Here is a 26,445-nt window from a genome sequence, read left to right as displayed (position 1 = left end):
GTCTCAAAAAACATCGATTGGCTGGGTGAGTAAAATGTGTCTAAAAGTTGATGTATACCCTATTCTCTGGCCTGACCATTCTCTCCTTTTTTGTACCTGGATGAAAATAACGTCTATCAATTATGGAATATGGCCAAATAGTTAAATACATGTTATGAGATTAATTGGGAATGCATACCATTCCTGGGAGAAGTTTCAAGAGGAAACTTTATTGATTCACGTTTATATATTACAATGGAAAATGAAAGTCACATTCACCCTTTATTCAAAATAAACCTCATCACATATACTCAAATAGCTGCACAAAACCTATTGATTATGGTGAGGAAGCTGAAGGACACTGCAGAATATGCATGCGAACAATTAGGTGGTGGAAGAATGGGCTAAATGTCTAAAAGGGCAGAAATAGTCTTTTACCAACACATTTTCTGATCCTGTTTACCCACTTGAGGATTGGAAGTAAATGCACATGCCTCTGATCTCTAGCTCCATCTTTAGGTCACTAATAAAAAGCTTCCATTTTGACCAAGAGTTAGTTTTCACGTTATTAGAATTCACTCTTCTAATTGGTTAAAAAAAATCCACGATATAATTTCAATTATAGAAGGGCCATTCTTGGAGAAGCAGTATAAACAGGGTAGTTAAGAACAAGAGCTCTGGTGTCAGGTCACCAGGGTTCAAGTCTTGGTTCTCCAGTTTGTAATGACCTTGTCCAGGTTAGAGGACCCCCATGAGGATTAAATGAGATCACGCAGGTAAAATGCATGCTTAGCACAATAGTGGATGAAAATAACAACCTGCTATGTAGAAAAGAACATTCTCTGCTAAATGCTGGGCCTCAAAAGTGAGTTGATAGGGACGCTATATAGAATGCCAGATACAACTCTCATCTACAAGTACAACCTCTCTGGTCAGTGGATAAGAAATGATGATACTTACATAACTGATAAACCACAGTATCAGAAAAACCAATCCATTTACAAGTTTCAGCCAGTGGCTCAGAAGACAGATCTAACAGGGAGCTAAAAGTTCAGGGAGTTTGTGTTGATAGGGAATATTTTTGAACCCTTGAAGCAAAACGTATGCTTATATCTGGGTAGAAAAGTTTATTTTGGGTCTCATTGCTTAGCAAGTGAACCGCAGTATTAAAATCCTGAGGCCAGCTTTGCACAAGTGAGACAAGACACTTCAGAACGTTGCTGAGAACAGTGTGAAGAGCTTACTCCTCAAGCAGAGTGCTGGAGTTCTTGTTTGGTGGTCTAAGTTCTCAGCCAGCATGCCACAGGGAGGATTTCTCCTCTAGGTAAATGGGTCACGGTACCAGAACCAGTGTGGGTGCCATCTTGTCCACCTTTGTTTCCAGCAATGTCTGGAACTCTAAAAGGCAAAAATAGAACAATGGTGAGTTTTCAGTGTTGACCTTGCACAGAGCAGATGCACAAGCAATAGTTGTTGAATATATTTATCTACCACTGCAAAGTCCATTTCTTTGGGGGTGAGACAGGCATAAGGACTCTTGTATCTTGTACGGGTCTGATATCTAGCACCCATTGTGTCTGGTTCTGTGGTATGTTTTGCCTGAGAAGTTCTCTGTTATCACACCAAATGGGACTAACGTTAAAATATTTTCCAGGTCTCCAATTTTTCATCTTAGCAGAAATTCTACTTGTAACATGATTGAAATGAAAATGCCTTTCCCTAGATCTGGAAATGATGATCAGGTTAAGGTTATTTAAGATAAAACAAATGAAAGCAACCCTAAAGAAACATTTAAGACAAAATTTAATGATGATAAAACCCAGCAATATCAGAAGGCATTTGCTGTTAATTTGATGATGTTAATCATAGAAGTGAAGCATGGGATACTGCTGTACATTATAAATATGGGGTTGGAAGAAATATTAAGTGTATATTTTTATTAATAAATAATAAACGCACAAGAAGAAAACATAAATCTTTTCAAATATCATCCAACTTCTAAGTACAATAAAAATTTCTCATATGGTAGAATTTCCTCTCTAAACCGAGAAATTCTCTTCTAACTAAAACTGTCACAAAGTTGCCACATTAGACTAATGACCTTTAGTTATAATTGGATAATTGAATTTTAAATTGTCAAGAAAACAGAGCTGAAATTCATAAAATTTGCCAAGAGAATAACTCTTTGATACATATTTGACAATCTGAAAAATACCACAGCTTAAAAAATGAACCTGTTATTGCATTATCCAAGGGCAAAGCAGCACTTGAATATTCTTTTTAAAAGCATTCCCTCCTTCTCCCCATGGTCTCAGGATTAAAAAATAGCTCAGCCACTTTTCTTGAATTTGAAGTACATTTGCTTTAAAAGTCTCCTTTAGAGTAACATTTTATCAGTGAAGATTTTTTACCAGAATTCTATACCCAATGTAGTGATCATTTATAGCTAACTTCCTATTGTGAGGACATTTAATGATCTACTCACAATGATGTCTAATCTCCGATAGCTAATTAAGAATATGGAAGAAATAAGCAAATTATTTAACTGGATAAAAATTTTAATGCATATGAATTAAATATTTTGAACGTCTGTGGGTTAAGAAGACTATCCCTTCCTGAATTTATTCCACATTGTAAATCGTTGACACTAGAGGTGAGTATTGACAGAAGTAGGGCTGATCAATATTGAACCTTAAGGGTCAAGGGACTTCATGTTTGGTGTAATAAGCAACTTAGTTTAGGTCTTGCAGTGTTTCGGTGAAGTAGCAGCTATTAAGGGTCAGGCAAGGTTTTTTATAAACTCTAATTTGGGGAGGCTTGCATAGTTCCAGAGTCTCCAAAGGCATGAGATAGTATGATTGAAGGAGGGGATGGCTTGGAAATAAATGAAGAGAAAGTGAGTCATTATACTCAAAGTCGAGAAATTAAATTATTTCTGTTCTCCTGCTTCAAAACCCATCTTTTCTTACAATCTACACAGACCTTTTATGAAATTTCTAAACCCAGGAAGCTCTAGATGAGAGGTAAATCTCTTTTGAGTTTTAAAATGGCTTGAAATCTTTACTTTTGAAAATTACCTAGCACATTCAAGTAGGCTATAAATTATAAGTACTACTAAACAGAGCTCTGTATCTATTCAACCAGATATGGTTCAATGAAATCTCAGAAACACCCTCTACCCTTTCCACTTAGCTGCGTGTAGAGCATTAGTACCACATGGAACTCATTATTCTTCACTCAAACATACTTGATCATGTTGGCCTACTGAATTGCTTAAGGTTTGTCTTTTCAGCAAATCTGACTTTTTATTGTAACTAAGAAATAGGGTTTTAATTATTTATTTTAAACTTTGTGTTGGACACTTTGGATTTGAACTTGGAAAAAAGCAAATAGTAAAGTAAATATAATATATACCAAATATTTTATAATAATAAAATCATGGCGAAATAAATAATGACATAGATGTATATATTGCCTGGCCTAGAATTTAACAACATAATTCATTCCCTTATTGTTATTTTTTCAAATTGACATGAAAAAGCTTAAGATTACGGGATTTGAAAGAAAGGATGCCATATCTAACATAGGGGGGAGGGATGAAAGTATGCACTCAGGTACTTCTACTATACTGAGCCCCATATAAACACAACTTCTGAGTCTTCAAGTTCTTCCTGGGCAGACACTAAGTGCTCTGCCCTCTTGTGACCTTTCTTCTAGAATTTAGAATGTATAGATACATTCAAACAACAGAAGTCGGCATTGATCAGTCAAGGAAGAAGCCGTGCGCTTTCAGTTTCCATTACATTAAACAAAATACTCATTAGTGCTTGGCATTTTCCCAAGCAGACACAATCTAGGTGTCCACTGAGGCCTCATTGTGCAGTTAAGAAGTTTAAAAAGACCTTCTAGACATCAGCTAGGGACAATTAAGGGATGGGTAAAACTACTCCAGGGTAACAAGGCTGGAATTACTGGAAACAAACACATATAGACTATCAACTGCCAACTAGACAAGCTGTCTTTATCTTTAAGATCAGTTAGATATTCAAAGAGAGAAAGACTAAAGATCCCTCTGCTTAATAATCGTTACCCTCCTTAATGAAACCACAGTACACTTACTATGGGAGTATTCAGTCATATTAAAACAAAACCACGTCTAGATATGTGGTAGAAAAAAGTAATCTCATGGAAACCTGTCATCACAACATAATTATTCCTATCATTTATCCAACAAGGAAACTAAGTGCTACTATTACTAAGAGGTCATAATAATGTAAGTTAGCTCTGAAATCCATACCCATTAAAACTGTTGAAACACATTTTATTGCTAAACATCCACTCCCAGATCCAAAAACAGCTTCTAGAAAATACTAGAGAGCAACTACTTGCATGCAGTTCAGACTGACAAAACTGTTTTCCCATGTCCCCGCCCCCACCTCAAATTCCCCCTCTCCGCTTTCTTCCCTCCATCCATCCATCCATCCATCCATTCATCCAGCAAGCATTTATCAAGTACTATCTGCCAGGCACTGTGCAAGTGCAAGGACTACAATAGTGAGCAAGGCAGACAAAGCTCGGGTGTACATGAAGTTATAGGCTAGCACATAAAGCAGAAGTTTTTATATGATCTCTGTTGCTGTTGGTATTAAAACAACTATATTAGAGAAATCTTTATGCAACCAGTAAAATGAGTTAAACTTCGAAAATCATTCATGTTAGCTGTTCCTCACCCTCTGGGTAGGGGAATGGGAAGAAAAGCTTTTCATGCCAAAATTGCTCTTATTTTAAGGAGACATTTATCTTTTCACTTTGGCTGAGGCAATCTAATCTATCAGCAAGTTGTAGGAACAAATGTTAAATATAAACTCTTTTTCAAAAGGCTATTGTGTTATCTATTTGCAAGGAACATATGAAAGAATAGGAAAAAGGAGAGAACATATGCTTAACATGGAACATTAAAACCTCCTTGAGGTTGCCACAATATCCTCTCCCTGCCTTTTAACTCAAAGACACCATTCTATCAGTACTTAACACAGATCTTTAAATCCCACAGCTAATAATGCTTCCCAGCTACAGCTGGATGCATCTGACAAGCAGCATGTAGCAGGAAGCCTCACAGGGGATAAGGTTCCTAACAGTCAACTAAGAGTTCAAATCCCAAAAGAGGTGCCCCTGGTGTGCAGAGCACTTAACCCTTCGACCAGTACCGACATGACTATTCACAAATTATTGATGTCCGTAAATCCCTGGCAGATTGCAGACAGTTCTTGTATCCACTGAAGCTCAAGCATATGGCCACTAATGGGATGGATTAAAAAAAAACACATACACACATTCAGTCTTTGCTACATGAATATAAAGCCCCTGAAATGCTAGAAGGTGATTGAAGTGGACGGAACACTGTTAAATACATGCTTAGCCTCATGTTATGGATCATTTCCATTGACATCTATCTGCGTCCTTGGTACAGTTTAATTAAAGCTGTCTAGGTCAAGTCTGCCCTCTAAATGATCGGCAGTGCAGTGAAAAGGTGAAACGAGAAGGCTTGAGGCCTTTTTCGCAAAGCATTCACATGACTGTCTCTGTGCTTAAGAACAGCAGCAGGGAAGAAATGCATTTTCAAAATTAGCCAGCCATTAGGCTTCTCTGCAAGAGAAGGCAAGGCTCCTTCTGATGTCATATTGGATACCAGAAGCTGAGTTAGGTAATACTGGATCTTAAGAACACAAACTGGGCCATGTTCCAGTCCAAAATACATACACTTTTTTGGTTCAAAAGCAGTAAATACCACAGCAAACTTTCTTATTTTTAATTCTTTTTGCAAAATATAACCCCTTAATTGGAACAATTTTGCCTAAAATAGTCTCTCTCTCTTTTTTTTAAAGTTTGGTACGTGAGCTAACAACTGTTGCCAATCTTCTTTTTTTTTTCTTTCTGCTTTTTTCTCCCCAAATCCCCTCAGTACATAGTTGTATATTCTAGTTGTGGATCCTGCTGGTTGTGCTATGTGGGACGCTGCCTCAGCGTGGCCTGACTAGCGGTGTCATATCTGTGCCCAGGATCTGAACCAGCAAAACCCTGGGCCGCTGAAGCGGAGTGCGCTCACTTAACCACTCGACCACGGGGCCGGCCCTAAAACAGTATCTTTCTTAAGACAATTTCGCAACTAGAAGGCAGGAACATCATCTGTTTGAAATACTTTTACAGCAGATGAGTACTAGCATGGCAGGTAGATAGCTTCAAACAATTAAGATATTTATTGAACACGCTTCATGCTTCAGCATTGTTAAGGTGCCAGGGAAACAAAGTAAACAAAATATGGACGCAGGGTATAAGAAACGTGAGACAGTTAAGAGATTAAATCTTAAATTAGCTAATTATACTTCATCTTTTCTATGGAACTTCCCCCCCTTTATTACGATTTTATTTAAAGAGATATGAAGTCAATTATATTTGTTCTTTAATACCAGAATTAATTATACTTTATAAAAATGTCTGCAGGACTGAGTCATGTTTAAAAATATCATTCATTGGCCTCTCCACACAAATCCATCAGTCATGATGTGGGCTTATCCTCTTCATTTAATATTTATTTGATATCTACTTCATATAGGATACTGAGTTATACCGTGTCCTCGCCCCAACTCTAATGACTCTGTCTCTCTCTGTCCGTTATAATAACATGTTCATCCAGGCTGCTGAAAGGTAATAGTAGCACTAGACAGAAAGCACTCCTAAATTCACTTGGGAAGCTGTTCAGGAGTGCAGACTGTCTGACTAACAGAAATTAGTCAGACCTAGAAGATATTATATTGAAACAAAGAAGTCATAAGTTAAAGCCTATTAAACATTTATTGAGTGCTTAGAGTGCACTGACACTGTGCTGGAAACTCTGGGGAACAGGAAACAAGCACAGGCATCCTCAGTGAAGTCACGAACTGGAAAGATATACACAGTGGAAGTCACCAAGGAAGGATGGATGGGTGATGTTGAAAGGCTTTCTAAGGAAGATGGAGCTTGAGCTGGGCTTTTAAGAATGAGGCCAGATGTCCAGGTCAAAAATATCATGACAGGCGCATGGGGGCTGAGGTCCAGGTAGGAAAATGCCCTGCCTTGAGTGGATGCTTTGTGTTGAGGGCTGTATCACTTGGGGTCTAATCAGGAGAATAGAAGCCATATTAAGAGTTTAGCACAGGAGGAATTTAACAGAGGGAATTGATATTACTGGTGATGAAGACCCGAAATGACAAACAGGAGATCTTGTGGCTAATTTAGAGATTAACAACCTCAGGAAGATGCCAACAATCCTTGGGTTGGAAGGACAAGGGAAAAGATTTTCTGGAGCTCAGGGACCAGGGCCAGCCCATGGAGATGGAACTAGAGAAGGCCTACCCAGTGGGTGCTAGAACAATGGAAGAATAAAAATGCAATTACTGCCAGAGATCTAAATGGAGCAGAGAGAAGAAGAGAAATATCCTGGCTTCTCCCTGCCTGCCACCCTGCAACCTCCTGGAAGTGTCTCCCATTGACCCAGACAGAAGCTGACAATGAGCTAGGAAAAACAGTCTGCAGTGGTCAATCTCCTTATGATACAGAACAGAGTAGGTGAAAGCAAGGAATATTTATAAAAGCAAGCAGGCTAATGATCAGCAAAGGGACTAATACAAAATAAAGTGAGATTGTTACAGCAGGACCCTATTATATAATAGGTTTTTGGTGCCAGGGAGAGGAGTTTAGACCAAACAGGCAAAAGGAAGCCATTTTAGGTTTTGGGGAAGAGAACAGACATAATAAAATTGGTATTTTAGGAATAGCTGGCCAGATGTGGAAAAAGATTTCAGGCAGGGAGACAAGTTAGGAGGTGGTAGGTGATTAAAGGTGGCCCCAACTTCTGGACATTCCTCCCCTTGAATTGGGGCTGGCCTGTGGAAGAAGTGATGCTGTGCCAGTTCCAGGACTAGACTTTAAGAAGACTGGCAGGGGGCCGGCCCAGTGGTTAAGTTCGCATGTACCGCTTCAGTGGTCCGGGGTTCGCCAGTTCGGATCCCAGGTGCAGACCTACACACAACTTGTCAAGCCATGCTGTGGCAGGTGTCCTACATATAAAGTGGAGGAAGGTATGTGCAGATGTTAGCTCAGGGCTAGTCTTCCTCAAAACAAAAAAAGAAGACTGGCAGATTCCACCTTGACACCCTGAATTGCCATGTAAGTAGTTCAACCATCCTGCTGAAGTGGTCATGTGGAAAGACCCTGAACTACAGGGCAGACAAAGGGCCCAGGTGAATCCAGTTGTTGAACTGTCCTCACCAAGGCACCAGACATGTGAGTGAGCTGCCTTGAGCCCTCCAGACAGGCCAGCTGCCAGATAAATTCCAGTTGAGTGACTCTCATTAATGCCATACGGAGCAGAACAATCACTCAGCTGAGCCTTGCTCACATTTCTCATCCACAAAATCATGAAACATAATGCAACGATGGTTGTTTTAAGTCACTAAGTTTTGGAGTATTCTGTTATGCAGTAATATATAAGTAGAATGGAGGCTCTGCAATAGTATGAACGTGTCATGATAAGCTCCCAAATTAGCGTTGTAATAGTAGGAACTGAGAAGCGGCACACATTTTTGGGAAAAGATCCTCAGTTCTCTTTTGTGTTTAAAATGGGTTGACAATTTTTTTCTGTAAAGGGCCAGGTAGTAAATATTTTTTGCTTTGTGGGCTGCATGGTCTCTGTTGCTACTATGCAACTCTGTCATTGTAGGGCAAAAGGAGCCACAGACAATATGTAAGTGAATATGTGTAGCTGAGTTTCAATAAAACTTACAAAAACAGGCAGCTGGCAAGAGTTGGCTGTGGATCATAGATTGCTTACTCCCGGTTTATAATGTTTGAGACATTGAGGAAAATTCACCTGGAGAGACGCTATACATAGATGACACACAAGAATGGGGCTTTGTGACGAGTCAGGGCTGGACGTGTAGATTGGAGAATAGGTATTTATTCTTGAACAGGGTCTAGGATACTGTCTTCTGTCTTTTTAAAGTTGCTTCTACTCCTTTATTTCTTTTAAATGATATAGGATAGTTGTTAAATACATTAGTGAGCTGAGGGGTTACTTGAATCTATAAGGTGGGGCCATTGAACTAGGCAATTTATAATCTGGAGACATCCAGAGGACAAAATCGAACAGATTTTCAGATATATTAATAGTGGTATTGGGTCCACCACCAGTGGTTTTCAAATTTGTACGATCTCAACCCAATCTATTTTATGAGCAAATTGGACTGTTCTAGAACTACTTTTTCCTAAGTCTGACTAACATCATTATAATTTTTAATTTATATCACATTCATTGTTTATTTGAACAATGATGAGTTTGGCACTATTTTTCACTCATATTTGAAGAGCATCTACAACATTAATCTCAAAGTATTTATATCTCAAACTATCCTTAAAAGCCAATGGTTATTTTCCATAATTTATGATATATTGAAGGCATTTTATCATGCTATTTACTGTTGTGTCATGGGAAAAAAAGTGTGACCTTTGAAGAAATAAAACAAGCAGCTTTTTAGTTCTCCTTCGTATCTGTTAAGTTTATGGATATTTATTCTAGGCTTTACAAAAATTCTACCAGGCAGCTAAACAATTTAGACTCACACAGCATGTAAATTCTATTAAACAAGGGCTCTTTGCCCTTTCACCTATTGCCCGACGTATGCTTGGGACAGCGGTACAACTATTCAGAATGAACATTAATAGTCTATTTAAAATCCTTAATATAACTAATGCAGGAATGCTAGAGGATTATAGTGAATACTCAGAAGGGTTTGTATCCATTTAAGGCAAAGAATGGTTTGAACAGTTTTGTTTTTGGCCTCAAAAAGAGCAACCTGGTTAAGAGGTGAAGGCTTCTTGTAGTTCCTGCATTTGATAAAGTACACACCTTTTAGCATTCCCTCACAGACCTGTGACCTCAAGCCGTGGCCTTTAGACTTTTTTCCTCCTTGAGAGTGAAATCATTAGTAAGGCCCTTCTATTAGATATATTACCAGTTTCTGCTAAAAAAGAGGATTTTAGTAATATTAAGTTGCAAAGAATTATGAGGCAAGGCTTGCTCCTAGCTACCAAGACAAACCCAGTTTAGCTGATGACATAGCTCCTATGAAGGACCATCTGTTTAGCTCTAATAGCATTTTCTTTTTTTCACCTTTGTAGCTTGGTTTCAAACTCTGTCTGGGACACTCTCTCAATGTGAAATGAGATTGGCGGGTCTCAGTCCATTTGTGGTTGGCTGAAATTTCTCATCTTCCTTTCCAGAAAAATGGTCCGTAAGGAAATTAAGTGAAAAGAGTTAGACGTCACACATGGATTCACGTATAGATGTACTGAAGGCCTAGATAATCTTCCTGTGTGAAAAGTACAATATAAATTCCACACTGGTTCGTTGGTTCATCTACTTGGCCTCTCAGCCGCTCTCGAACACCTGAGGTCTCCTGTCTCCTGAAGATGATGCAACTATAGGGACATCTTTTTACTATTCTAAGCCACTGCATAATTTAAGCTGAGATAGTAACGTGGCTTGAAATTGGCTGTGATTTGCTGCTTCATTTAAACAGGGATGGTGTATGAAAGTAATATGAGAGCCACATGTTCTGCACTTTTTTACATTATGTAAATAGATCTAAAGCCGCCATAAATAACAATTAAAGAAAATTCACAGTTTAAGAGTAAGGAGATTAGATGCCCTCGGACCATACATTACCCAAGAGAGAAGGTAGAACATCATATTTTCTTATAACCCAAGGCAACATTACCTTAAAGTGGCATGAATTTTGATTTGAAAAGTCAATAGGGTCTTTTCCATATAAATTTAAAGCCACCAAAAATTGCACTGAACTTACTAAATACACAATTAGTTTCTTGTTACAGATAATTTCTATTGATCCAAATCTGGTTTGTCAGCATGGATTAATCAAAATCATCGGGGATTGAGACCTAGATGGCTCAAGGGATCAGTTTCTGGGCTACGAGCCTTTCACCCCCAGGTCACTGTTTCCAATACTTATGAGTTTTGAGAGGCCTATTTGACAGCTGATGGGCAACAAACCAGTACTTTCAACTAAGTCCCTTGCATAGATTCATTGTCCCTTATAGTCAAAGACTCTATCACTTACTGTCTAAGGGTATATGTAAGGGGAGAGGTTATTGTACCATCAGCAGTCCTAGTTATTATTCATAGATATGTGCATATTTATAATCTCCTATGGTAAGAAATAACGGCTGCTATCTTCAGGGCTGCTGTATCTAGTGATCGAATATTTATCTCTGCATGACATTTTCCTACAAACTAAACTAGTTGATCTCTGATTGGTTGCCCCAAGCTATTATATATTCTTTTCTTTGTACAATAAACTGTGAAAATGTTTCTTTTCTAGAGATTATACGTATGTGTATCTCCTTCCTTTGTTTGCCTTTCAGGTCTTTTCTAAAGTGCAGGTTATAATGCTATCTTTTCTCATGACAGAAAAGCTCCAGGTCCAGGTCCTCGACAGTGAGGCGGCTTTCCTGAGGAAATACTGTTCCCTGCAGTTCTTGGTTAGATGACCATCCTTCACTTGCTCATAGTCTTTAGGAGGCTTTGAATCCCAACCTGGGCGTCCACAGTAATCTGCTGGGTGGTACTTATGCCCTCATCTTTGGCTCCCTGATCTCATCACTGGCTCAAAGAAACCCTCTGAAGATCCTCGTCCCTTAAGCCCTCAGTCTGGCTGAAGCTCCTAATAACTTCCTTTATTCAAGGTCAATAAGGTAACTTTGTTTTTAAGATCTTTTGAGTTGTAGTCCCATAGATTTTGTTGCCAGGGGCCAAACACCTTGTTTCTTTCCTGTCTTGGTAGAAAAATTAATAGACTTTTATTACAAAGATAGTAGCCATTCTTAGCTAAAGGGGAAAGAACCTTGGTTATTCAGAATAAAACGAGAGAGATTTTAGCTATCCTGGATCATTCATGAAGTTTTGCTGCCTTTGTTACTAGGGTGTTTTCAAATTCTGGTTCTCCTATAAAACCATATGTCGAGGAAACCAAACATAGTGACTAGTACCTATACTGACTGCTATACTGTGAACTCAAGTTCAAGTATCTTAATAATATGAAGAATGGGAAGCATCTGTACTTTCTGAAGTATTCTCAGAGGGAGTTTATAGTTATCTTTGGATGTTGTGGAGGTAATAGCATGGTTCTCTACTACTGGGCCATGTACTGGCAGTGAAGCCAACTTGGTAGAATGTCTTGATGATAGACATCATGCATTAGGGGTGGCCAAAGGTATTGGTAGTTTTGTTACTAGTTATCCATATGTCTATGGCTCCTTAATTTCAAATCTCACTGCTGTGGAGCTGGAAGCGAAGGTATATAAGGTTCTAATTAAACGAAGCAATATATCTTCAGGGATTCCAGATGTCAGGGAAGTAGCCCAAGAGAGTTATCTTCTAATTCCAGATTGCTGACACAAGTTGCTCCAAACTGATCTGAGAGCTCCTGGCTCATATAGCTGTAGGTGTGGAAGGAATAAGGAAGATCCTCTGATTTCAAGTAAATGAATGGAGTTGACCTAGCTAAGTGTTTTCTTTCTTAGTCCAGGGAGGGAAAAGCAGACAGTTACTTTCATAAAACTTCTTTAGTGAAGATGAAGCTGTTCTGGATTCTCCCCTAGAGGATCTACTCTTCTCCTGGAGATAGGCTGTCAATAAGTCAAGTGAAAGCATTGAATTCCTTGGGCTTTATTTTCTTCCCGATGCTCTCACAGTATCTTGTATGCATTTCAATTACAACATCATACTGAACTGCAGTTGTTTACCTGGGTTTTCTTTCCAATGGTGAGTGAAGGTAGTGACCATATGTTGTTCATCTTTACATCCTCAGACTAAGGATAGATTCTGGCACATTACCTGCACTCAACAAATGTATGACGAATGAGTGAACAGTAGAAACAAGAGAGGTACACCTGGTCTCTCACACTTCTTTTCAATCCTACTCTTTCCTTTTGGTGATGATGACAGAGATTGAATCATTCCAGCTTAGTATAGTTGGTAAGCACGTGAATGCCATGTGCTTAATTTGAATCATGATTCTGATACTTTTTAGCTATGTGATTTTGATCAAGACTTAAATGTCTTCACCTGTAGAATCAGAATAATAATTGGGATGTTGTGAGGATTAAACAAGTTAACAATAGTGCCCGGGACATGTAAGTTACATTATTATTATCATCACCGTCAAAGTGAGAATATGGCCAGCTTGCTGCTTTTGAGTCTAGGTGAGAGAGAGCAGGTAAGCATGCCAGAATTATTGATATGAACAACAATAAGGCTCAATCAACCCACAGTTACTGTGCATCCTCTGTTTAGATTGATTTACCAGGTGGAAATATATGGCTTCTTTATTCTAATTGCCTTTAGAGAAATAAAATCTGATTATTTAGTCAAGTGGACCCCTTTTTTCTTCTGGGTGGCCAAGAAGTGTGCGTGTGTGAGACTGATTTGAGCTATGTTTCAATCCAGCAATTGTGGAGGCAGAGGAGTGTGGGAGTGCAAAAGCATGGAATGCCAACATTCTGACCAAGACAGAGAATGCTCCTAGATTTCTGAGTGGGGCTTATAAAAGCAAGGGAAAGCAGGTACTGATGGACAGAAAGTTCTGCAAGAAGTCTGGCATTGGGAAGGGAAGACCTAATACACCCCTGGAGGAATACTGGAGAAGAGAATATATCTTAACCCACAGCAAAATTTGTACACCACAGCAGAATCGCATAGTATGCTAGAAAGTAGAGGTCCTGAGTGACCATAAAACCAATATAAAATAGAAAAAAATTTCTGGAAAGACTAGATAATCTCTAGAGTCTATATTGCTCTGGAAGATTGTAGTCATTGAATATTTAGGTTTCTTTCAGTTAGCATCTTTTACTTAACCTTAAGTCTTTCTATATTACTCTTATTCCTTTCTTTGTGCTCTTGGCTCTGCTAAAATAAATTGGTAACCCGGAACCACATAGGTTCCATTTTTCTCTTGCCATGGCTAGTTCTAAATAAGCAACAAATAAAAGAACGCTATATACCCAGACCTTGATTCGAAAGATAGCTTGAAGATTTGCAATATGCTAAACTTGGGAATAACTTGGGATAATCAGCATAATACGTTTTGCTCTCCATTATAATCAGGTTTTCAGCCTCCATGTCGAGAAAACTTTTTCTCCTTTTTCACAATGGTTTACAACTTAAATAATTTAATACAACAGTTGTTATATTTTTATTGCAAGCTTATAAAACTGGAACCATAAGTCTTTTCTATGCAATATATTACCAAAAAGCGACACCGGGGAAGGGGAACTGATGATTACTAAAACTGTAATTCAATCTTCAAGTTCTGAAGATGTCATAAAAACGGCTTCTGCTCTCCTTGCATATGGCAGATACTATCAGGATGCCTCAAATGAACTCTCTCTGGATATTCAATCTCTCCTTCGGCATTATTTTATATACAATAAAAATAAAAATGGGACTTCACAATGCAAATGCAACTGTGATTCAAACCCAATCGTTCTTTTGTCAAATAGAATTTTCTTTTATGAAGTTTCGTTTTAGAATTAATTTTGATATCAATGCCTGTCAAGCTGTGGAAATTGAGCTGAACCAACTGAATCTATTTCTATTTGCGCTGACTTGTAGGAAGTGGTAATTAGGAAAAATGCGGAGAATTTGCACTGTGCTAAAGAAAATTAAACTTGTCATGCTATGTATTGTCAATCTGGTTAAAGGTATAGCCGTGGTAAATAGCAACATTCTATAAATGCCTATTTTTTCATATATTTTAAAATTTACCACTTTTCACCCTGCCATATTAGTTGTCAGGAAGTAATTTTCTAATTCTGACTAATTCTTTCTAAGATTTGAAAGATGTGTGAATTAAATAACAGTTTCCTACAGTGTCTACGATTAACAATGTTCGACATGACTTAGGACGCCAGCATCAAAGGAAACGTAGTCCTTTTAGATAAAGAGGATGGTTAGTTATTTGTACATTCTTGCCAATTGTTGTCATTGAGATGACTTGTCGTATCTGTACTGACTTTAGTCTAAGACAAAGAGGCATCAAATTCCCCAAACCTCTTCTTAATATGTTCAATATTGCAGTTAATCTACTGATGATGTTGCAAATGAAATTTAAGAACTACTATCTTTCTATTAAAAACATTACTTGGCCTTCTGTGTTAAGGTACTACAGCAATACTTTACAAAATCTTCTTGAAATCTTCCCAGGATGAGAATAAATTGGCTTCTTGAGGGTGGTGGAGGAATTGCACTTTCGTAATACGACTGCTGAGGGATCAACACAACAGTTGGAAAGTGAAATTTTCCATTCATTCCCCCAGCCTGAGAGAGTGCAGGTGGCACTGTGTGAGTTTCTGCCTTTTGTCTCTCAGCCAAGCAACCCTGGCCCATTCCACCAAGGGTGAAAGGTCACAGGCGCTATGTGAGTGGTGTTTAATTCTCACCACAACAGAGGTTGCTAATCATATAACATTAGGGTGAATTATGGTGATTATAGCAGGCTGAATACAGAGAGATTAAACAATAACAACAGCACAACTACAGCTGCGAAGGTAGTGATGAAAAGGTGGTGCTTTCACAGCCCCGTGGTAATGGGTTTGATTGGGATGCTGGAAACCTTTGGTGAAAGACATCTTGCCCCTTCCAGGTTAGCTTTTTCTAAACCACCTCTATAATAACTAGAGAGACAATAACCCATTTTAACAGTTTCTAGTGATGGAAAGGGCTCAAAACACTCTCCTCCAGTCTGCTGAAGTGCCATTAGTCTACAGAATAAGAATGCATTCCGGAGTCACTGCCTTCTGGCAGGCCTCTGCTCCTTACAGCTGTTAGCTTCTGCACCCTACGGGGACTTTTAATTTGTCGGGTCTTATTTTACTCTTCTACATATGTAACCCCTGGAATGGATTTCATTTTCCCTTGGAAAATTTGAGAAATAATGAAGGAGAAGAGGCTATTCCTGAGTGTTTTTAAATTGAAGAAAAATTGCTTGCATGTTTTAAAATCAGGAAAGGGAACTGGGGATAGAGTGAAGTGAAGAGCAGCTAACTTGTGTAGTTAATCCCTATTGTTTAGATAGTTTGCTTTTCACATTTTAGGGCAGAAAAAGCTTAACAGTGTGTCCATTGTCCACCAAGTTGAAACGCCCTATAATGTCAATTGTTTTCCTGAACCAAGGGTGGCAGAGATATTAAGAAGCCAAGAATTGCAAGAAGAAACTGAGCCACCATCAGCCCCAAAGTTTAGCTTTAGAGTTGGTTTTTGAGGAGCACCTATTAACCGAACTCTTCAAATATACAAATGAAGATGTAGTTTGTATACATATATATACAAAGGCTTCAACCATATTTATAAACTAAAGGTAGCACATTCAATTTTCTCGGGAAATCAAAAAGTAGTCCTGGTTGACAAAATAAATAAAATGCTACATATATTCTGTGCAAATAATGCTATAAAGCAAATAGTCTCGTATGTTCCAGCTAAGGTATGTGGATAGTTTTTAAAGATTTTTTTTCTTCTTAAAATATGATGCAATGATCCAATGTGGAGGAAATGAAGGTGGCAAAATCTATGACAAAATCTGAATTATGAAGAAAAAGTTCAAAATGCTTTGGCACGGTTCAACAGAAGCGGCACCAAGTGCTTTTGTAAATCCTGTCGTCAAGCCCAGCTGCTATGAGCTTGGAGTAACTCCAGGCTAGAGTCTAGGTGCTTTATCTTGTATGGTAGTAGCCCACCTATTCTAGCTGGTTTGATGGTAGCTTGGTGAGGCAGTTTTGGGCTAAAAAGTGCTTGAGCAGTAAGTTCATGTTCCACTTTCAGCTGATATGAAAATATTTTTATTGAAAAGTTGCATAACCAGTTAGGCAAAGGACTAATGAAATGCATACATCTTTATTTGAGTCCTGCACCACAAGAGGTAATGATAATAATAACCATAATACTAACCCTAACTCACTCTCTCTACTATAGGCAGGCATTGTGTGAGGTGCAATGTTTTCATCAGCTCCTGAGCTCCTCACAACACCCAGAGGCAGACTTTGGTTATTACCTCTATTTTACAGATGAACAAATTGAGGCTTAGAAAAGTTAAATAACCAGGCTTTCTGAATTGGGTGGAAATTTGGGCTCCACTGAGTTTCAGAAACATTCTGGGATAACAAATTGAATCGTCCTGCTCTTCTGTGATTATTGGCTCTTAGCCGCACCGCAGCTTTCGGAATCAATATAGTGCACGAGTTCTATAAATGTGCCTCTTAATAAGTTAATAAAACAAAGATATTCTCATTGCCTCTCCATCAAAGTTTCAGGGAAAAAATGAGAATATTAAATGCAGGAGGATAGGGAAGGTCTGCTCCATTTGCTCTGCAATGATAATCTTTTACAAAAGAGGATTTTTATTATTAATTCTTTGCCTTCTGGGGATATTATAATTTTCTAGAATATAGAACTGCCTTAAGCACAGTAATTTGCTGAGCTAGACTGAATCTCAAAATGTTTCAAATGAGCTGATAAACAACTGCATAATTAGCCATTATTAGATCAAGTCTGTACGTTACTGATACCCAGATGAACAAGCCAATGGATAGGCAAATTGTAGATAGAGTTTTAAAAACTAAGAGCCTGTGTTATATTTTTACATGCTTTGTAAGTGGTCCTTTAAAGAATTAAAAACCACGTTTCATTTGCCTTTTTAAGAAAGAAATTTAGATTAGTCTATCAAATAAATCCTTGGAGACTTAGTCATTAAACGCATACTTCCACACGTGAATAATGAAGGATTTGTGTGTGGAACGCAATTCATGCTTTAAAAATGAATAGACGGTGGGATTTTTCTTTTTAATTAAAACTAGCCTCAAATCAATTCCTTTCTGGTTAATGCTCTTTCACCCCACTTTTGAGTTCTAGTTCAAGTCCACAGTACAAAATACATTTGACCCTGATTCTGAAAAGAAAAGGCTTTGCGTGTTCAAATCAGAAAAGGAAAATACAGTCAGTGTTTATGCTTAAACACACACACCTTATTCAAGTGGTTAATATCCAGTTCAAAATATATCCATGTTACAGTTAAACCTCTCTTTCCTCTCATTTTTCATTTCTCAAGAACTTGACACTGGATCATAAAATGTTGCTTTGGGCTGGAATTCGTCACGCAGGGTTATAGCCTAAAAAGTAAGGTTTTTTTCTTTTTAATTAAAATCAGCTCAGCAGTTTTGAGGGTCAAATAAAGAAAAGAGAAATTTGCAGGAGGAAAAAGTTTCTAAGCTGGTTTAATTTAAACAGAATTGTAGTTTATGCTCTGAACTCGGGGGCCACAAAACAAAACAGGTAAATGTCTTCAGTCATCTTTGAACAGAAAGAACGGCGGCAGCCATTTTCCTGAAGACCTCTAAAATTAGAGACTTGATACTTTGCCTTAACTGGTTTTGGTGTCTCTGTGTTTGGGGATGCTGATCAGATAATTTTTTGAGGTTCTTTGCGGATCAGTGAGTCTGTGATTTGTATCCATCAATATTTCAGATGCCAATAATAAACAGTAAGCTGCCAATTTGAAACTGCAGTGGGCATAAGGCCACATGTGAGCCTAGTTGGAGAATGGATTTGTTGCTAAATTTAAAAAAGTATTTTGACCTTTGACGATTTTAACAGCCTCCACAATTTCTCTCCCCTCTTATGCTTCCCATTATCACTGATCCTTTATTTGTGCCAACTAACAGCTTTAGGTAAAATTTTATTGTTGTTGGGTTCAAGTTCTGCTTTTGTTACAATGATTATTTATGCACTGTCTGATTTTCTTTTTTCAGTTTCAGCTTTAACTTATTATAGATCTTGGATCCCTATTAATGTTCTTATATTTACATTTCTTCAACTAGTCCTTTCATTTTGTAACAGCATACATTTTATTTGTGTATTTACACAGTTCCAGAAATAGACCATTTGCATCCTCAAAGTTAACATAGCAAGGCCATTTGGGCTACAATCTAACAAGGAGCGCCAATTTCTCTTCTAAAGGTGTGTCAGCTGAACCCAAGTCACAATGAGAAAATAAGACCTTTGGTGCATGAGGTATCAGCGTAATTGCTTCAGTGTTTTACGAAGACATTAGATAAGTTTTCAACTATTTTAGAATGTTCTGACTTTATCAGGAACATTTTGCTGTTGTGTATTTGATAGGAAATCTTATCTGTATATCTTATAACTTTTTGTACTTAACTCATAAAAATGACATGAGTATTCTCCAAAGTCCAAGATACCTCATTAGGATTTTATTAATGAGCCTTTTAAAGACACTCCATCCTTAAAAGGGAAATTATATTTGGTTCAGAGTAAACAAAGCTACACACTTAAAGATCTGAGGTGATTTGAGGCTCTAAAGCAAATAAACTTAAGCAGATTTCAATTTGGAGCAATACATTGTCATAGCCCCAGAATAAGAATATTATATCTAATTTGATTATGCTATTACAACATGTAATGCTACACACATATATATATATATATATATATATATTTTTTTTTTTTGGCTGGGAAGGATTCGCCCTAAGCTAACATCTGTTGCTAATCCCTCTTTTTTCTTTTCCCCTCTCCAAATTCCCAATACCTAGTTGTATATTCTAGTTGTAAGTCCTTCTAGTTCTATATGAGATGCCACCACAGCATGGCTACTGACAGACAAGTGGTGTGGTTCTGCACCTGGGAACCGAACCTGGGCCACCAAAACAGAGTGTGCTGAAATTTGACCACTAGGCCATCAGGATTGGCTCGCTATACATTTTTTCAGAGTTAAGTAAATATTACTACAGAAATCTGGGTCATTACTGGCTGCAGTGTAATGCATAAATAAAATAAGTTAGAAAAAAAGTTTCACTAAATTTTGTTTCGATTCCTTGCTTTCCCTGCATATTTTATCACTGACATTACTGTATTAAAGCACACCACGGTTTTGCTTTTAATGAGAGACACACAAAGTAGCTTGTCTGGCATTTGATTCTTAGACAAACTTTGAGATCAAAAGTTATTTCTCACAAATGTATAATTTTAGTGGATATTGAATATTCAAGCTAGCTTTTGATCTGAAAGGATTCTGAAAAACCTTTATGATGGACAATATTTGTATTGTTACATTAAAACACTCAGGAAATCAACTGAAAATACAATTGACAGTGCTATAATCAAAGGAGGATAAAAGATCCCCAATTTCAGTATGTTATTTCCTTACAAATGTGGACAGAAAAACATTGCATAATAATCTACAAAATCAAAAGGCAACAGACCATGATCATAGCTATCATTTATTTCTGACTTGTATGAGAAAATAAGTAAAAACTACAGGCAAAGGAAAATGTGAACCTAAATTCTGATGAACAAACTTCACAGTAGATAACTCTTCTGCTTTTGGGTTTCTGCCACCAAAATAGAATTAGTAATTAAGGCTCAGAGGCCATGAATCACCAATAAAAATCAATGGACAGCTTCCAGAGAGAGAGCAGAGCACATATGGCTATAGATATCCTAGATTAGAAGCAATGGAATTTGTGCAAGATATTTGCACCAGCAAATAAGAGCTATTAAAGGGTGGGTGTGATTTTTGTTTTAATTATTTTATTAAAACCAACAGTGAGGATAATTATTATTTGCACTTAAGCTTTGCTACCATTATACTAACTGCATTAGTTCTATTAAAACTGTGCTGAAGGATGGTGGTTCCTCAAAAAAATTAAACATACAATTAGCATTGATCCAGCAATTCCACTTCTGGGTACCCTAAAGAATGGAAAACAGGGACTCAAACAGATATTTGTACCCAGTGTTCACAAAAGTGTTATTCAATAGCCAAAAGGTAGAAATAACTCAAATTTTCATAGATGGATAAATGGATAAACAGAATGTGGTATATACATACGATGGAATATTATTCAGCCTTAAAAAGGAATGAAATTCTGACACAGGCTACAGTATGGACGAACCTTTGAAGATATTATGCTAAGTGAAAGAAGCCACACGAAAAAGGACAAATATTGTATGAGTTCACTTATATGAGGTACTTAGAGTCATCAAATTCATAGAGACTGAAAGCAGAATAGTGGTTTCCGGAGGCTGTGGGGAGAGAGGAATGGGAATTATTGTTTAACGGAATCAAAGTTTCAGTCTGGGATAATGAAAAAGTTTCGGAGATGTACAGTGGTGATGGTTGCCCAACAATGTGAATGCACTAATACCACTGAAGCGGACACTTAAAAATGGTAAGTTTGGTTATATTTTACCAAAATAAAAAATAAGAAATATTCATATCGAGTAACAAAAATTATGTCATATTCAAGCATCTTGAACAGTGTGGTAGACCCTTAATATTTACAAAGGTAGATTGGGAAACCTTTACGAATGCCCGATTTTATGTGTATGGGAATGTTTGTTCTGGTTTTATTCTGACTTCTGGCTTTCTCCCCAGTTATTTTCCCATGGATAGTTCTTTCTGGTACGTATCCTCCCAACACGAGTCAGTGACATTCAACTTTCACTGACTTTGCTTCCCCGTGACGTGCAGCTATTACATTGGTTGGGACATGAAACTTCTCCCTGAAATGGTTTTGTTTGCTTTGCATAGGAGGTTCTGTGAATGGTGGTATGTTACACATCTGATCCACTGTCAAATTCAATGTTCCACTATTTAATCTATTGAAAGCTTCTATTTTCTGGCTGAGAAACATTATTTCTCCAAATTACTTTGCTTCCTGTTTATTTCTATCAACAACCCCAGCAGTGGGCCTTCTTTTTTGAGGCATTTTTTTTTAAAAAGTCTTCATGACAGTTACTGTTGAAGATAAGTAAAACACAGAGCTGAATAGTAATGAAGGTGCTAGGTGGTGAGATAGGAATACTGGGCAGTCAGCTGGTTCATTCACTGGTTAAGTGATGCTTCTTAAAAGTATCTGTGATTCCAATTCTTGCTTCAGAAAAACTACAAATCACTACTTAAATGGGTTTATATTTGCAAAGTTCTAAGAACAGTGTCTGACACACAGTAAACATTATATAATTTTTAAATTAAAAAAGGCACATTATGGGTCTGTGGCATGTCAAAATCAATATATAAAGACCATCAGAGCTGAAAAATACAGAAGCTGAGTCCATTGCTGGACAAGCAAGGAGGAGCTACATCACTAAGATGCAAGTTAGGATCTTCTTCCTGACCACAGTAGGGCAAAAGGAGTAAGTACAACAAATAGGGCAAGATTCTGAGTTCCGGTGTCTGATTGGCCCATGAGGTGGATCAATTCTTCTTGTGATGAATATCTTTTAGGTTTCGTGGAGCCCATACTGAGAAATCTAGTTTCAAACAAGTCTCGCTGAGTTAGTTGCATAAGATTCCAGGGGGCCTACCTAGGTTCATTCAATGGATGTCTTAAGCATACGTGCATGCTTGAAATTCAGCGGGTTTTTTACAACAGAAGTCACCTGAGAACTGTAAAAATCATTAACATTGAATCTATGATTGCTGAGGATCTATGCATTTTTGGGGCAATAAAAGTGATGACAGGGTAACAGTGGAAAGTAGGTTTAAAGATGCTCTAAAAATCATATGAAGGGTTATTTTTAGAAGCTTTCCATGAGAGTCTCTGAAGTCAGCTCTATCTTTTGACAGACTTGTATAATTAAGAAGTTCCCTGGTAAGAGAAGCCATGAAATCTTAGGAAGAGTAGATTTTACTAAGAGGACAAAAACTGTTTAACTGTAATTGCAACAGTGTTGTGAGGGCTTAGTGCTTTTTCCTGAGGCTTCCGGAGCACCACCTATAAACTTTTGGTGTTTCATCCTGCATTGTACAGTAATTTTTGTTGTGCATTGACATTCCCTGGCTTTACTTCAGCTTCCTGAGCTAGCAATAGATACTCAGTAAATACTAGTTGAATAAATAAGCCAACAAATGAATAAACTGGCAAGAAAGATGCTGCCAATTTTCCTTCCCTTTATACAACTCTAAACAGTAGGAGCTGACTTCTTTGTTCCTCTCAGAGTGGCACTAGCAAACTGCATTCTTTGTGTTTTCTGGGTGGTGTGACCTGTTTCATAGAGGGGGTTCCACAATTAGAAAAGCCATAAAATATAAACTAACTGAAACTGGAGATTTAGGGGAAAAGACCGCCAAAAGTTGAAATGGTTAAAGAAATAACTTCATCAGGAAACATCAGGTATGTCTTATGGAAGGAGGGCTTTCATGGGAACAGAAAAAGAATACAGTGTTTTGCTAGCTTTTTATGCAAGGAAGGATAGATTTTAAAAAATATTATCCTTAGGAAAATAATGAGTAAAACTGTAGACAGGAAAACATTACATTTTATTAATTTAATTTAAAAATTTTAAGATGGTGAATTAAGACATTATTTTCCCATTAAAGAATGTTTTCATTTTAAGCTTGGGGAAATAGCAGGTTTGTCTTGCCACATAGTAAGTGATTCTTACAGTGATAGCCATTAGAAATTCCCCCATCATTCTTGAGTGGGTAATTATTACTTCAAATAGCTCTTACAGAGTGATTATCATGAAATGTACCTATCTTCTGTTGATTTATTGCTTTATTTATCTCGTGTTAAAAGATCTTTAGAAACCTTTCTATCATTAATGGACAAATTCCATTTTACAGATACATCCATTAGTTGCCAAGAATAATTCTGATCTGATTAAAGGATAACCATTTAAGACCACTAATTCACATATTAAATGCTTAGGATTGTACATTGTTAAAGACCTTACATCTGCAGGCCCATTATCTTTTTTCTCTTGGTGGAAGACAATAAATGAGAGTCTCAACTGGTGGGTGCATCTTCTTTTGTCTAAACCGAAGAAAAAGAGGGCTGCAGAAATAAGCATATAGTTTGAGGAATCCTTCCAAAAGGATGTTCAAGAATCAATGTAGATATTATGAAATAACAAAATAGCACAAATCTCTTGGAGACAGAGGGAAGCTCACTAAAAAAGGAAAACATTCTTAGATGATTATGATCTCAAATGAGGGTTTAAGGAAACAAACATGACAAAATGTTTCTTACATCTATGAAGTGTTTCTCAAAAGGATGAAAGTTTAATTTATTATTCTCATAATAGCTATTTTCTATGTCATAAAGATCATAAATAAAATTTATCTGTTCTCATGAGGGGCAATAAATACTGGAGAGGTAGAAAGAGAAAAATGCCAATATTTAGCAAAATTTACTTGTAGATTGTAAGCCCCTTGAAGGTAGGGACCTGATTCATCTCACTGCCTGTTCTCAGGGCCTAAGGTTCATTCTAATAAATGTTGTTAATCAATAAATAATTGTTGAATGAACAACTCAAATTAATACATATCAGTTTCCTAATCTCAGTGGAGAATCCACAACCTACAAATGTGCTAAATTCCAAAAGAATTTTGAGGCAGATTTTCTGCCATTTAAAATACTTTTCCCTGCAGAAAAAGCTATTATGGATGGTATGGGGGTTAGCAGGCCAGCCCATGTAAGTCACTTAAACTACAATGTAGCAGAAACTTTATACCTTTGAAATGAACAAGTAGCAGAAAAAAATACTGCAGCAATAAAACCAAAGAGAGAAATAATAAAATTGAATAAAAACTTAAAATTTTCTTGTCTCTTAGTGCTTGAAGAGAAGCAAATTTTGGTATAGGAAGATGAGATGTAGGGAAATTGTCATGGAGAGGCTTGTCTTCTCAAGGAATTTAGAAGCTGATGGCTTTTTAAAAATTATGTGGAATTCCCCTTCAAAACATAATTCTACTTATCCATGATAAAAGTCTTTGAATAACATTATTTTAAATCTTATCAGCCAACATTAAAGTGCTTTTTAAAATTCAAAAATGGAACGGTGAAAGGGGAAAAGAAAGAAACAAGTGAGGAAAAGTCAAGTAAACTGAAGAGCAACAACAAAGATGAAAATACTGTAACACGTATTAATCTAGCATGCCCTGTGCCCCAGGCACTGAGGATGCAAAAATGGATAAAACACAGTCCTGCCCTCAAGAGCCTCCAAGCGTAGTATGGTGAGTCAAACTCATCAGCAACTAAGCACAATTGTGATAAAGACTTTGAGAAAGGTAATTGGGCTACAAGGGGGCCCAAAGAGGAAGGTGGCCAGAACCTCCTGAGGGGGTCAGCAAAGGCTGTGGTGAATCCTGTAGGCAGAGGGAGAGAGCGAGAACAATCCAGGCTCAGGGAACAGCGTGAGCAAATAGAATATGCAGAGTGCAGGGGCTGACTGGGAGAGAAAGGGTGCACTGGGAGACAGAAATGGAGGGGCAAGCCAGCGCTGGGCTGGAGCAAGAACGACTTCTGTGGTCCTCTTGTGAAGCAGCCTGACTTATGCACAGATGAATGGGAATCTGAGGAGGGACTTAATGAGGGGAATGAGAAGATCAAACAGGCCTTTTAGACAGATCTCTCTGGCAGCATTTCTGGAGGAGAGACTCGAGGTGTGAAATACTGGTGGCAGGGCAACCCGTTAGAGAACTGCAAGAGAACGAAAGCTGGGAGCCAATAGCAGGACTAATGATAGAGAGAGTCAGGAGAGTCATTTGGTCTGTTGGCATCTTCATGAAGGGCCTCAAATTTAGATTCTTGATGTTGTCTCCTAAGGAGGTCATCTACACTGTCCCTGAGATTCATGGTCAGGACTGAACTTTTAGGATATTCTACAAATTTTGTAACTCCTTTTAACACATTTAGGAATTTTAGTATACTGGGAGCCTCATTAAATGGAAGGGAGCTGTGTCCCTCTCAATCTTGGAGAAGTCTGCTAACCTGGTGTGTGTGGTTTGTGCACAATCTTCGTGAAGATAAAGAATGGGAGGGATAGAGAAGAGATGAGAGCTAGGAAGTGTCCATAACTGGCACCAATTTAGCTTTGTTGTGGTGGGGTGGCGAAAGTGTGCAGCCCTTTACTCACCCGTTATTGATGTTTGCAAGGTGGGTGTTCTAGCTTGGAATTGCCCGAGCTATTATTAAATAATTCTGTCTTCACCTACTTATAACAAAGATGAAGGATTTGAAATATTTAGTAAAAGGTATTATGCTTCTCTAAATTACTCTCAATTTTCCTGACATAGAAGCCTGACTTTGAGAAATGACCCAGAGTTAATTGTTATTAAACTAAATTATTGAAACTGACTTATTTCTCTTATATTTACATCTCTGGTGCTACACGTTTTTATGCCTTACAGAAAGCATTATAATCTTCTGCAAAAAAAAAAAAAAAAAACCTAAAACAACAAAAACCTTTTGGAATTGTTGACTACAATGAATGAGATTTACTTTTAATTTTTACATTCTAAACATATTTGATTAGCTATTGTTGAAAAGAGGACTAGA

The 26,445-nt window shown here is 37.6% G+C and overlaps 1 long non-coding RNA gene across 1 annotated transcript in view; it reads right to left on the bottom strand.

The window, feature by feature from the left end:
- Nucleotides 1-248: 248 nt before the first annotated feature.
- LOC111768345 (uncharacterized) overlaps nt 249-26,445 on the bottom strand; it is a 90,788-nt gene continuing 64,591 nt past the window's right edge. Inside the window, exon 4 of the long non-coding RNA XR_002800618.2 lies at nt 249-1,377. This is a non-coding gene — a long non-coding RNA (uncharacterized lncRNA). The remainder of the gene's footprint in view (nt 1,378-26,445) is intronic.

Source organism: Equus caballus, chromosome 1 (genome assembly GCF_041296265.1).
Source record: "Equus caballus isolate H_3958 breed thoroughbred chromosome 1, TB-T2T, whole genome shotgun sequence".
NCBI lineage: Eukaryota > Metazoa > Chordata > Mammalia > Perissodactyla > Equidae > Equus > Equus caballus.
This window is presented reverse-complemented; position numbering and strand designations above follow the sequence as displayed.